Source organism: Ranitomeya imitator, chromosome 3 (genome assembly GCF_032444005.1).
Source record: "Ranitomeya imitator isolate aRanImi1 chromosome 3, aRanImi1.pri, whole genome shotgun sequence".
NCBI lineage: Eukaryota > Metazoa > Chordata > Amphibia > Anura > Dendrobatidae > Ranitomeya > Ranitomeya imitator.
The window spans coordinates 741,374,834-741,387,865 of record NC_091284.1 but is presented as its reverse complement, the minus strand read 5'-3'; the positions used below and the strand labels follow the sequence as shown (position 1 = coordinate 741,387,865).

At 41.7% G+C, this 13,032-nt stretch overlaps 1 long non-coding RNA gene across 1 annotated transcript; it reads right to left on the bottom strand.

Moving 5' to 3' along the window:
- Window positions 1-9,114: 9,114 nt before the first annotated feature.
- Window positions 9,115-11,061, bottom strand: LOC138671028 (uncharacterized). The gene is made up of 3 exons (XR_011319414.1): window positions 10,841-11,061; window positions 9,875-10,017; window positions 9,115-9,782 (listed from the first exon to the last, which is right to left on the bottom strand). It is a non-coding gene; the product is annotated as an uncharacterized lncRNA (long non-coding RNA).
- Window positions 11,062-13,032: the final 1,971 nt, after the last annotated feature.

Genomic DNA, 13,032 nt, shown 5'->3' with positions numbered 1-13,032 from the left:
GCGCGGGCCAAGCCTTGTTGTGCTAGTGGGTTGCTTTTGCCATTGCCAGTCCCTGAGAGGCCCTGGACGGATATTTCGATGGATTTTATTTCGGATCTTCCGGACTCCCAGAAGATGTCTGTTATCTGGGTTGTTTGTGACCGGTTCTCTAAGATGGTTCATTTGGTGCCTTTGCCTAAATTGCCTTCCTCTTCTGATTTGGTTCCGTTTTTTTTCAGCATGTGGTTCGTTTGCATGGTATTCCGGAGAATATTGTTTCCGACAGAGGTTCCCAGTTTGTTTCTAGGTTTTGGCGGGCCTTTTGTGCTAGGTTGGGCATTGATTTGTCTTTTTCTTCTGCATTTCATCCTCAGACAAATGGCCAGACCGAGCGAACTAATCAGACTTTGGAGACTTATTTGAGATGTTTTGTGTCTGCTGATCAGGATGATTGGGTGGCTTTCTTGCCATTGGCCGAGTTTGCCCTTAATAATCGGGCTAGTTCGGCTACCTTGGTTTCGCCTTTCTTTTGTAATTTTGGTTTTCATCCTCGTTTTTCTTCTGGGCAGGTTGAGCCTTCTGACTGTCCTGGTGTGGATTCTGTGGTGGACAGGTTGCAGTAGATTTGGGCTCATGTGGTGGACAATTTGGTGTTGTCTCAAGAGGAGGCTCAACGTTTTGCTAATCGTCGTCGGTGTGTCGGTTCCCGGCTTCGGGTTGGGGATCTGGTCTGGTTGTCTTCCCGTCATGTTCCTATGAAGGTTTCTTCTCCTAAGTTTAAGCCTCGGTTTATTGGTCCTTATAGGATTTCTGAGATTATTAATCCGGTGTCTTTTCGACTGGCGCTTACGACCTCTTTTGCTATCTATAATGTCTTCCATAGATCTTTGTTGTGGAAATATGTGGAGCCCGTTGTTCCCTCTGTTGATCCTCCGCCCCCTGTGTTGGTTGATGGGGAGTTGGAATATGTTGTTGAGAAGATTTTGGATTCCCGTTTTTTGAGGTGGAAGCTTCAGTACCTGGTCAAATGGAAGGGTTATGGCCAGGAGGATAATTCTCGGGTTTTTGCCTCTGATGTCCATGCTGCTGATTTGGTCCGTGCCTTTCATCTGGCTCATCCTGATCGTCCTGGGGGCCCTGGTGAGGTTTCGGTGACCCCTCCTCAAGGGGATGGTACTGTTGTGAATTCTGCTCTTGGGTTCCCTCCAGTGGTTGTAGGTGGGAATGCAGTTGTCTCTGAGTCGCAGTCCTGGCCAGGTGTATCTGCTGATTACAATTCTGACTGGGATATTTAGGTGTGCAGGATTCATTAGCCCTTTCCAGTTGTCAATGTTCCTTGTGAAGTGTTGGTTCACTTTCTGGCTTCTGCTTAGCTGCCAAATTCAGCAAAGATAAGTGTTTGGTTTTTTGTGTTTGTGGCACACTGCTGTGTGCTTGTTTTTGTTTGTATTCCTGCTCTGATTGTAGGATTCGCTGGAGTTGCATATATACGCTCCTACATCTTTAGTTAGATGTAGGATGTTTTTGTATATTCTGCTGTGGATATTTTTGAAGGGTTTTAATACTGACCGCACAGAACTCTGTCCTATCCTGTCCTATCTAGCTAGAGTGGCCTCCTGTGCTAAATCCTGTTTTTCTGCCTGTGTATGTTTTTTCCTCTCCGACTCACCGCCAATATTTGTGGGGGGCTGTCTATCCTTTGGGGATCTGCTCTGAGGCAAGATAGTATTCCTATTTCCATCTTTAGGGGTATTTAGTCCTCTGGCTGTGACGAGGTGTCTAGGTTTGTTAGGTACACTCCACGGCTACTTCTAGTTGCGGTGTTAAGTTCAGGATTGCGGTCAGTATAGTGACCGCCTACTCCAGTGAAAGTTCTCATGCTGCTCCAAGGTCACCGGATCATAACATTTACCCCAACATATGGGGTATCAGCATACTCAGGACAAATTGGACAACAATTATTGGGGTCTAATTTCTCTTGATACCCTTGGGAAAATAAAAATTTGGAGGTCTAAAAAAACATTTTTTGGGGAAAAAAATAATTTTTATTTTCACGACTCTGCGTTATAAACTGTAGTGAAACATTTGAAGGTTCAAAACTGTCAAAACACATCTAGATAAGTTTCTTAGGGGGTCTACTTTCCAAAATGGTGTCACTTCTGGGGGGTTTCTACTGTTTAGGTGCATCGGGGGCTCTGCAAATGCAACGTGACGCCTGCAGACCAGTCCAGACCAATCAAAGTCTGCATTCCAAATGGCGCTCCTTCCCTTCCGAGCTCTGCCATGCACCTAAACGGTGGTTCTTCCCCACATATGGGGTATCAGCGTACTCAGGACAAATTGGATAACAACTTTTGGGGTCGAATTTCTCCTGTTACCCTTGGGAAAATACAAAACTGGGGGCTAAAATATAATTTTTGTGAAAATTTTTTTATTTTCACGACTCTGCATTATAAACTGTAGTGAAACACTTGGGGGTTCAAAGCTGTCAAAACACAGCTAGATAAGTTCCTTAGGGGGTCTACTTTCCAAAATGGTGTCACTTGTGGGGGGTTTCAATGTTTAGGCACATCAGGGGCTCACCAAACGCAACATGGCGTCCCATCTCAATTCCAGTCAATTTTGCATTGAAAAGTCAAACGGCGCTCCTTCCCTTCCGAACTCTGCCATGCGCCCAAACAGTGGTTTACCCCCACATGTAGGGTATCGACGTACTCGGAACAAATGGCACAACAACATTTGGGGTCTAATTTCTTCTTTTACCCTTGGGAAAATAAAACAAATTGGAGCTGAAGTAAATTTTTTGTGAAAAAAAGTTAAATGTTCATTTTTATTTAAACATTCCAAAAATTCCTGTGAAACACCTGAAGGGTTAATAAACTTCTTAAATGTGTAAATGTGGTTTTGAGCACCTTGAAGGGTGCAGTTTTTAGAATGGTGTCACACTTGGTTATTTTCTATCATATAGACCCCTCAAAATGACTTCAAATGTGATGCGGTCCCTAAAATATATTGGTGTTGTAAAAATGAGAAATTGCTTGTCAACTTTTAACCCTTATAACTCCCTAACAAAAAAAATTTTTGGTTCCAAAATTGTGCTGATGTAGACATGTGGGAAATGTTACTTAATTATTTTACATGACATATCTCTGATTTAAGCGCATAAAAATTCAAAGTTGGAAATTGCAAAATTTTCACCAAATTTCTTTTTTTTCACAAATAAACGCAAGTCATATCGAAGAAATTTTACAATTATCATGAAGTACAATGTCACAAGAAAACAATGCCAGAATCGCCAAGATCCGTTGAAGCGTTCCAGTTATAACCTCATATAGGGACAGTGGTCAGAATTGTAAAAATTGGCCCGGTCATTAATGTGCAAACCACCCTTGGGGGTAAAGGGGTTAAATAAATAATTTTTAAAAATGACGTGGGGTCTCCCCCCCCCCCCCATTTTTGACAAGTCAAGCTAAAGCATAGCTGGGTGCTGGTATTCTCAGGCTGGTAATGGGCCATGGATATTGGTACCCCCAGCCTAAAAATAGCAGCCTGTAGCCATCCCAGAAAAGGTGCATTTATTAGATGTGCCAATTTTGGAGATTTCACCGGATCCCCCACTTGCCCTGTGATGGTGGCAAGTGGGGTTAATATTTGTGAGGTTGATGTCACCTTTTTATAGTCAGGTAACATCGAGCCCACAGATAAGTAATGGAGAGGAGTCTATAACAGTAGGTGTTTGGGCTCACCCATCTCTAATCCCGATAGGCCGGTGCCACACCTAACGTATAAAAATACAGTCTGTTTTTTAGTCATAATATGCAGAAATGCTCCCTGAACAGTGATCCATATGTCATCTGTTGGCAAGGTGTGGCTGCGTATTTTGCGCATGTAATCCTCCGTATATTATCCGTATAGCGTTTTTTTCTCGCAACCTTGCAAAATGGACATTTAACGGTTTTGAGGCCCGAAAATAATTTAAATCATCATCAGCAACCCTATTTATTGCCTCAATTGTAGAAAAAAGTGGGCACTCACCATCTGCTAATGTTCAGTCTTTATTGTGCCATATGCCAAATGCAGGGAGAAACGTGATATAAAAAGACGACGATCGTTTCACGCTGCTGCGCTTCCTCGGGTCTTTTTTTTTTTTTGCTATTTCATGGACTATATTTCTGTGGCAGCACCCAAGTTCTGCAAGTGGCATATATGCTGGATATCTGACACACACCTGTACAGGTGTTTTCACTAGCGGTGGTGCGACAATCTGTTTTTCTATTTATTGTCTCTACAACAGGTGACAGCCTCCAATCTGGCCATTTTGTTGCTGTGCTTGTGTTGGTATATTGGTGCTTTGTTGGCAACATATCAGACACACTTAGGTTCACCCCAACTGAACGTGTTCTATACAACTGGGTTTTGTCACGCCTCTTTGGGCAACCATACTCAGTGATAGTGGATCCGAAGAGGAGATGAATGGGGGTCCATCCGCTTTGGAGGCAATGCCTCACTAAAGGCCATTTCCACCATCTGTATGTATCTCTGCGGACACATCCCGACAAGTTTTATCAATATTGTCACATGAGCCTTGCCACCTTTGATCTTTTATTGGAGACAGTGCTCTCTGGGATCACCTTTCAGGACACCAGGATGTATATCTGCTGAGGAGCGTCTTCTCTTTACGTTACGGTATGTATTCCTCCTCCTCATACTCTATGTTGATGATGTGTCTCTAAATGTCTTATCTAGTTCTGCAGTTTCGGTTATTTTATTCTTAATATTCTCAAATCTCTACTCTAAGTAAATAATAATATGTTATTTATGTTAAAAATTTTTAAGGTAGCGATAGCCTGGCTTGTTATTTCCACACAGTACTTTTGCTCTATGAGATTTGTTTAAAACATAGAACCAGTTTTAATGTTTTTTTTCCACATTTGTTTTCCGTTTAGCTTCCTTACAACTGGACTTTCGTATGCAGCACTCCATCATGAATTTTTGATTAGGAAGTCTACAATCTCAGGCATAATCCGGTCTACCTGTTCATTAATCTGGTCACGACTTCAAGTGGTCATGCCTAAGCCCAAGATGGAAGACTGGTTACGGATTGCCTGGGGATTTGAGGAGCATTGCCAATTTCCCAATTGTGTTGGATCCCTTGATGGCAAACACATCCTCGCCGAACTCAGGGCCCCAATTCTATAATTATCAACAGTATTTTTCAGTAGTGCTGTTAGCTGTGGGTGACAGTCACTACAGGTTTATAACTGTAGACATTGGGGCCTATGGAAGAACTGAATACTCTAGAATCTTCAATTCTTCCATTATGGGTTGTCAGCTGCGCAACAACCAGTTGGACCTACCACCACCACGTCAGCTTCCAGGCTCCAATCAAGATTCTGTGTCTTATGTCCTTGTAGCAGATGAGGCCTTTCAGTTAACAAGGCATGTAATGAGGCCATATCCCCGTCGAAACCACCAGCGTAGGATCTTTGACTTGCGCCTATCACGCGCACAGCGACTGGTGGAGTGCGCCTTTGGCATTCTTTGTCCCAAATGTCGAGTCCTCCAGTCAGATATTCAGCTGAGTTAAGCCAACGTAAATGAGGTCATCAAAGCATGTGTGGTCCTACATAACTTCACCCGACTTCATGAATGCTCTTCAGCTGATGGTTGTGAAGGTGTGTTGGGCAATGTGGGCAGGCCTAGACCACATGTGATCCCACTGAAAGTAATTGATATTTTCACTAATTATTTTGTGACACCTCAGGGTGCTACTCCCTGGCAAGAGCATGCTGTATCTATGTTGTAAGTTTAAAATATTTGTGTATATAAATTTATTTTTTTCATTTAAGTTAGTGTGTTAATTTTCTTTAGCTTATAGATGTTTTTGTTTTTAATGTTTTAACTTGTAGTAATTATTTCAATAAGAGACAAAACTTAGCTTTTTAATATTTTTTATAAAGCCAAAAGAGAATTTTTTTAAGTTCAAACCACATCTCAGTCACATGGCTTTTGTGGCCTGAGAAATTTGGTCATAAACTTTTTTCAAATTTTGTTAAACACACAATCAAACACAACACTGGTCTACAAAAAAAAATATCTGGCATTGACTTTAAGAACAGTTTTAGACTAATTTGAGGGTGCTGAATTCAAATCTGATCTTATAATTTCTCTATCACATCACATTTTTGCGCTATAGGTATATAGCCCATTTTCATGAATTTCATGATAAATATAAGTAGTGTATGAAAAGTGCCGGTTTATACGGTTCACTAAGGTAAATTTAGTTTTCATTTAGTCTCCCAATAAATGTGAGAATATCTTTGTTTTCTTTGAACATGCATAATTCCCATTTGTTATGATAACACCCTTGTTTTCTGTGCTACTGGGACAGTATAGCTACAGCAGAGCATTGGTGAAAACTGAATGGCCTCAGCGACAGAGTTTGGCATCTGGCAATAAGAATGTCGTCCATGATCCTCTAGTGCAGTGGTCCCCAACTCCAAGCCTCGAGGGCCGCCAACAGTGCAGGTTTTCAGAATTTCCTTAGTATTGCACAGGGGTTGGAATCATCACCTGTGCAGATGATCACATTACCACCGATGCAATACTAAAGAAATCCTGAAAACCTGCACTGTTGGCGGCCCTCGAGGCCTGGAGTTGGGGACCACTGCTCTAGTGGATAGGAAGAACATTGTCTTTCCTCCCTTACACACAAAACTTGGATTGATGAAGCAGTTCGTCAAAGCTCTCAATCACAGTGGAGAATGCTTTAACTAATATATATGTTCAACTTTTCCTGGTCTTAGTGGAGAGAAGAAAAAGGCTGGAATATTTGATAGACCTCAAATAAGAACACTTATGAGAGACCCAAATTTCATCACATCAATGAATGAGACAGAAGAAAGAGCTTGGAATGCATTGTGTAATGTGGTGCAGAATTTTCTAGGGAATAAGAAAGCAGACAACTATGAAGAGATTGTGGAAGAGCTACTAATGAGTCTGCGAAGTCTTGGATAGAGAATGAGTATCAAGAGTCACTATTTACACAGCCATTTGGACTTTTTTCCAGGGAACCTTGGGGATGTGAGTGAGGAACAAGGGAAGCGTTTTTCATCAGGGCATTAAAACAATAGAAGAACGGTATCAAGGCTGGTGGGACTCACATATGATGGCTATTGCTGGAGCTTGATGAGAGACAACCCAGAAGCTGTACATCACAGATCAGCCAAGAAAAGAAAGTTCAAGTAGCTGCCATTTGTTATTCATCTGTGTGATATATATGTGTTTTTATATTTTGTAGTTTAATTCTGCAAGTATATTTGATTTGCTGTACATTGACTTTGTAATCTTTGATTAAAAATATACAAAATGTAGTACCGAAAATCATGTGTTTTTATCATAAAACATTAGATAGGAGAAATTTTCATCAAATTGAAAATCTCAAAATCCTGATGTGATAGCCAAAAACGGAGTTCATATTCGTAATCAGCAGCCAAAATTGACTTAAAATATGTTCTAAAACCTTTTGCCAGAAAAATTGCGTTGACCAGTGTAAACAGAAATTTGCTATAGCAAAATCAGATACCAAAATACATTACAATTTTTGGAACGTTGGTGGAGGTGATGCCGGGAGTACAGCCTCTCTTTCTTGCTGGCTTTGGTGTCCAACTTGACCTTCACCCTGTGTGGGTGCATAATCTTGGCCATGATGTATGTTGTGGCCAGGATCAGATTGGTGAGCAGCAAAGTGTCCATAGGGATAATTTACATTACACTCCTGGGGATTCTGGAAGCTACGTGACTTATACCCCCAATATGGTCATGTCATCCAAAGCCAGGTTGGGATCAGCCTCCAACACTGGGTCTGTACAAGTGGCCATATTGGGCAGGTGGGTTATAGCAGAGGTCCCCAACTCCAGTCCTCAAGGCCCACCAACAGGTCATGTTTTCAGGATTTCCTTTGCATTGCACAGGTGATGCAATTATTACCTGGGCAAGACTAAGGAAATCCTGAAAACATGACATGTTGGTGGGCCTTGAGGACTGGAGTTGTGGACCTCTGGGTTATAGGATGCCATTTGGGCCTGTTGCGGCCAAGGTTGGTTTGGGGGAGGAATGGGTTGAGGTGTAGGCACCCGTAGAGGTTATACCTAAAAAACTGCTTGAACACTAGAATCAATCATAAAAGCATGATCAAAAAAAAAAAAAAAAAAAAAAAAAATTCATACTAAAAACACAACTTTATTAAGGACACCAATCAAAAATAGACTAGACATAAAAATATATGACAAATAATTGAAAACAAGGGGAACAAGGCATCACATATAATATAAACATGATCTATGATAGGATAAGGAGAATATCATAGCCAAAAATAAAGTATTATTAATTAATAAAGTGCTAGGCGTATAATAAATCCAGATGGTGCTGGAAAAAAGGTATATATAAAAAATAAATAGGTGCTCAGTACATATAAAGCGATATATATGTGTTTATAGGTATCGCAAAGTGCCAAAGATCTATAACTTTCTCCATAAGAGGTAAAAATTAGGTAAATATACTAACCAGGATTCATCCTATATGTGGTGCCGCCGCAACCCCCCACTCCAACGCGCGTTTCACACATTGCTTCTTCAGGGAGTCACTCCCCTCCCTGAAGAAGCGACGTGTGAAACGCGCGATGGAGTGGGGGATAGTGGCAGCACCACATATAGGATGAACCCTGGTTAGTATAATTACCTCATTTTTACCTCTTATGGAGAAAGTTATAGATCATTTGAATATATATATATACACATACATATACACAGAGTTATATGTACTGAGTACCTATTTATTTATTTTTTTATATATACCTTTTTCCAGCACCATCTGGATTTATTATACGCCTAGCACTTTATTAATAATACTTTATTTTTGGCTATGATATTCTCCTTATCCTATCATAGATCATGTTTATATTATATGTGATGCCCTGCTCCCCTTGTTTTTAAATTATTTGTCATATATGTTTCATGTCTACTGTATTTTTGATTGTGTCCTTAATAAAGTTGTGTTTATTATGAATTAGATTTTTTTTATCATGCTTTGATGATTGATTCTAGTGTTCAAGCAGTTTTTTTTTTTTTTTTTTTTAAAGGTATAAGGTCTAGTCTACTTGAACCATATTTGCATATTTATTAGGTTATTTATACTCCCTTTGGTTTAAAACTCGTGGAGGAGGTGCCTCAGATCCATAATGCCCATTCACTTCTCTGTTCCTGTTGGGGTTAAGTTGAAGCAGGTTACGGGGTGAAAGCTGCCACCTCTCCAAGACCTCAAATAACTCATATGGGGTATTGGGGGGTGTGCATGCATCAATGAGGATGTGAATAGATCCTCGCACACGTAGCCTCACCTCACGGGGTAGGGGACGGAGGTATGGGGCCAGACTGCGGCAATATGCCTCCTCATCCTGGGCAACCCTGGACAGGTAATTCAGCACCCCCATTTCAACATGCCTCCTTGAATCAGAGGCAGGGGTCTCTCGTCTTCGTCGCCCATGGCGGAATACGACAGCAGGCTGAGGGGAGCCCTCAAGACGAACTGTAGGGCTGCTGCTGTTGCCTGGTCCATCAAGGCGGCCGGGTGCTGGTGCAGCTGCTGGTCCAGGTCCTGATGCAGCTACTGGTGCAGGTGGAGCTTGGGGGACGCAGCTGGAAGGCTCAGAAGATGGGCCAGCCACCGCTTCACCTTCCCCGACTGGATCAACAATGGCCTCAGAATCCGACCCGGTCTCCCTCTCAGTGAGGTTGGACTGAGTTCTGTTAGGAAATGTAATATATATATAAAAAAAAAGGTTGGAAATATGACCCTAAAAAGCATATGTGTAATGTGGTGTGATGTATGTACTTACTGTCTGAGATCCATAATGGGAGCCAGAAATGCCAGGCAGTCGAAATAGATGTATTTGCGATTGGTCGGTGCTGTATCCCCGCTGCGGACGTTCACGCCTGTATTGGTCGTGGATGCTGCGCCAACGTCTCAAAATATCTTCCACTGCAATGTCACACAATAATAATAATGTATAAGGACATTGCGCATATTGGATGGACAAGTTTACAACGAGAAAAAGTGCCACCGAAGAGAATGCACGCCACAATTGTAAAAATAAAAGGCAAGACTCTATTAACAATGAAGACTTAGAACATACCTAAAGCAAGCACGCCTCCCCCACAAGCATGATGTGGAGATATGAAGAGTATACAACATCAACCATCAAAAAAGCCCCCAAACCATGTGGTACATAAATATAGCGAGCATAACGGGGTCTCAGTAAAAGCATCTACCCCCAGGCGCCCTGTGTCAGGGGATGTGCACACATCTTTCTTGCAGAAATTTTCCTGACAAAAAACAGACATTTCTGCCAGAAATCTGCATGCGTTTTTTTTTTTTTTTTTTTGTGTTTTTTCATGTGTTTTTTCCCAAATGCATAGAATAGCGGGAAAAACGCAGAAAATCCTCAACATTAATAAACATGCTGCTTTTTTTTTTAACCGCGATGCGTTTTTTTGGCGGAAAAAAAAACGCATCATGTGCACAAAACATGCAGAATGCATTCTAAATGATAGGATGCATAATGTATGCAGTTTTTAATGAGTTTTTATAGCGTTTTTACCGCGAAAAAACCTGAACGCGTGCACATAGCCTTACTGGACGCCAAAACCGGGCTATAAAGGTCACGTAAGCAGTGACCACCACAAGCCAGCTAACGTGATAGAAGCCCCCCCGAAAAAGGAAGGAAGTGGCAACCTGGAGAAACAACAGGTAAACTGTCCCTATGCAAAAGGTCAAATGGGCAACACATAGCACATACACAGACCTGAAAATGGCGCAGTAATGGTGAGACAGGGGCTATTGTGTGAAGATACTGTATGCCCAATCAGGCCGGAGCTGGAGAAATGCACGGAGACAATGCCAGTAATGGCAGCAGGCAGGTAGATGCCAGCTAGTGGGGGAAGGGAGGCTGTTCCCCGGGCCACGCGTATCCAGGTGCAAAGCAGGAAAGCACGTCTTCACCAGGGAAAGAGACGGAACCAAGTAATTAAATACCTTGTGTAACTGGAGCACACCAGCGGGCAGGAACCGGAAGTGAGTAATGAGTACAGTGAGGGCAGACGTCTCTGCCCATACTGACCCAGTGCGCCTGCGTGAGCAGTTCACCTCAGGCGTGAGGGAAGAAAACAGGAGAGAAGCACACAGGCAGCACAGGGAACAAGAAGTGGAGTTTAACCAGCTGAGGGCTGGAATAACAAGCCTGGGGTTAACGGGGAGGGGGAGTACTAACAAAAATAAGCAGTCAAGAGCTGTAATAACAAAGGGACAGGCTGTTTGCTGAAGAGACATTGTAAGAAGGTGTGCAGAATGAAAATAAAGGAAAAATATACGTGAAAAATATGTAAAAATACATGTGTAAAAAAAGGGAAAAATCAAAAGTAAAAGTTAAAAATGCTGTGAAAGAAAGTTATTAGGTAAGGACATGCACAATGATGAAAATCCAGGAATCTGCCTTTATTAAAGACTATCAATGATAACTATACATGAGCTGCAAAAAGGGACACCTAGATGGAAATAAGCAAGAACTACACGTATCGTATTAATGGCGTCTGAAAATAACAGTCCACAACATGAAATTTATTGAAAAAGGCGTCCCAAAGCATGGGATTCAAAAATAAAGAGTAAACCCCAAAACTCCAAATTACCCGAAACTCCCCCAGGCCAGGACCGAGGGGGTCATCACTTGAATTTAAGTATATATTCCAAGGAAATGTTCAAAGAAAAATGACCTCCAAAGCCTAATGAGTGGGCCAACAAGTAAAATCCAGGGGAATATCCAGAAATACACAGCCGTCAGGCAACAGTGTCACCAATCATGGAAGGCAGAAGGGAAAAGATCCAGCACAGGCAGGTAAATAATTCAGACCCATAGTTGGTGCCAAAACAATGGAAGTATAAGGTAACCACATGAACGTTCTTGTTCCTTGGACCGGAAGAAGCATCCTACTGTGAAGATCTCACCAAGGGGCCATGACCGGCTCTTGACCAGTGTCTTCCAATGCAGCCAAGGAGACTAGACCAAAAGTATATCATCCCAGGAAGCCCATGAACAGGACATTTTACATAGTCGTGTGGCCTAGTAACATGTAATTTATAAACATAATCGATATTACTCATAATGAGAAATAAAACATAATAGGATTTAAGGGGTTAGTGTGAAAACATGTTTTTATGTTCAGTTAATATGATTTTTTACCCCTTCAAGACGCGGCCCTTTTTCGTTTTCTCCCCCATAGACTTGCATTGGTGTATTTTTGGGCAGCATGCTGCGATTTTCTTAGCCCGTAAAATACGGCCGAGAATTATACGGCTGATGGAAGCTACCCCATAGAGAAACATTTGTGCAATGCGTTGTTTTTGCGCCTCTCACTCGTCCGTATTTCTCTCTAGTGTGACGCCGGCCATATGGAATTAGATTGTGAGCTCCAATGGGGACAGTGATGATGATGTCTGTAAAGCGCTGCGGAATATGATGGCGCTATATAAGTGAGTAAAATAAATAAAAATAAGTAAAAATTATGCCTCATTCAGATGTACGTGTTTTTTCCACCAGTGTCATCAGAGTTTTGTATCCGAGTTTCATACGGTAAGTGCTTAGTCAGTGTCTCAGAATTTATGAAAAATATTCAGAGTTGAGAGTCCTCAGTGGTTGATACATTTTAACAGCTAACTGAAAAGAGGGTAACAAATTGCAAGCTTTCGAGACTACACAGGTCTCTTCATCAGGCAAAGACTAAAAGAAATTCTGAAGAATCACATATTTATGAGGACTCTCAACTCTGAATATTCTTTCTATCCACTGGCTAACACGGTACCAAGATATATATCTTTCCTGTACATTTCAAAAACCTGACCGGCACATCCAAACATAGACTAAGTGTGAACAGGTGCTGAACCTAGAGTCGCCAACTCGTATATAGTTAAGTAAATAAGGCAGCACACTGCAGCGCTAAAACA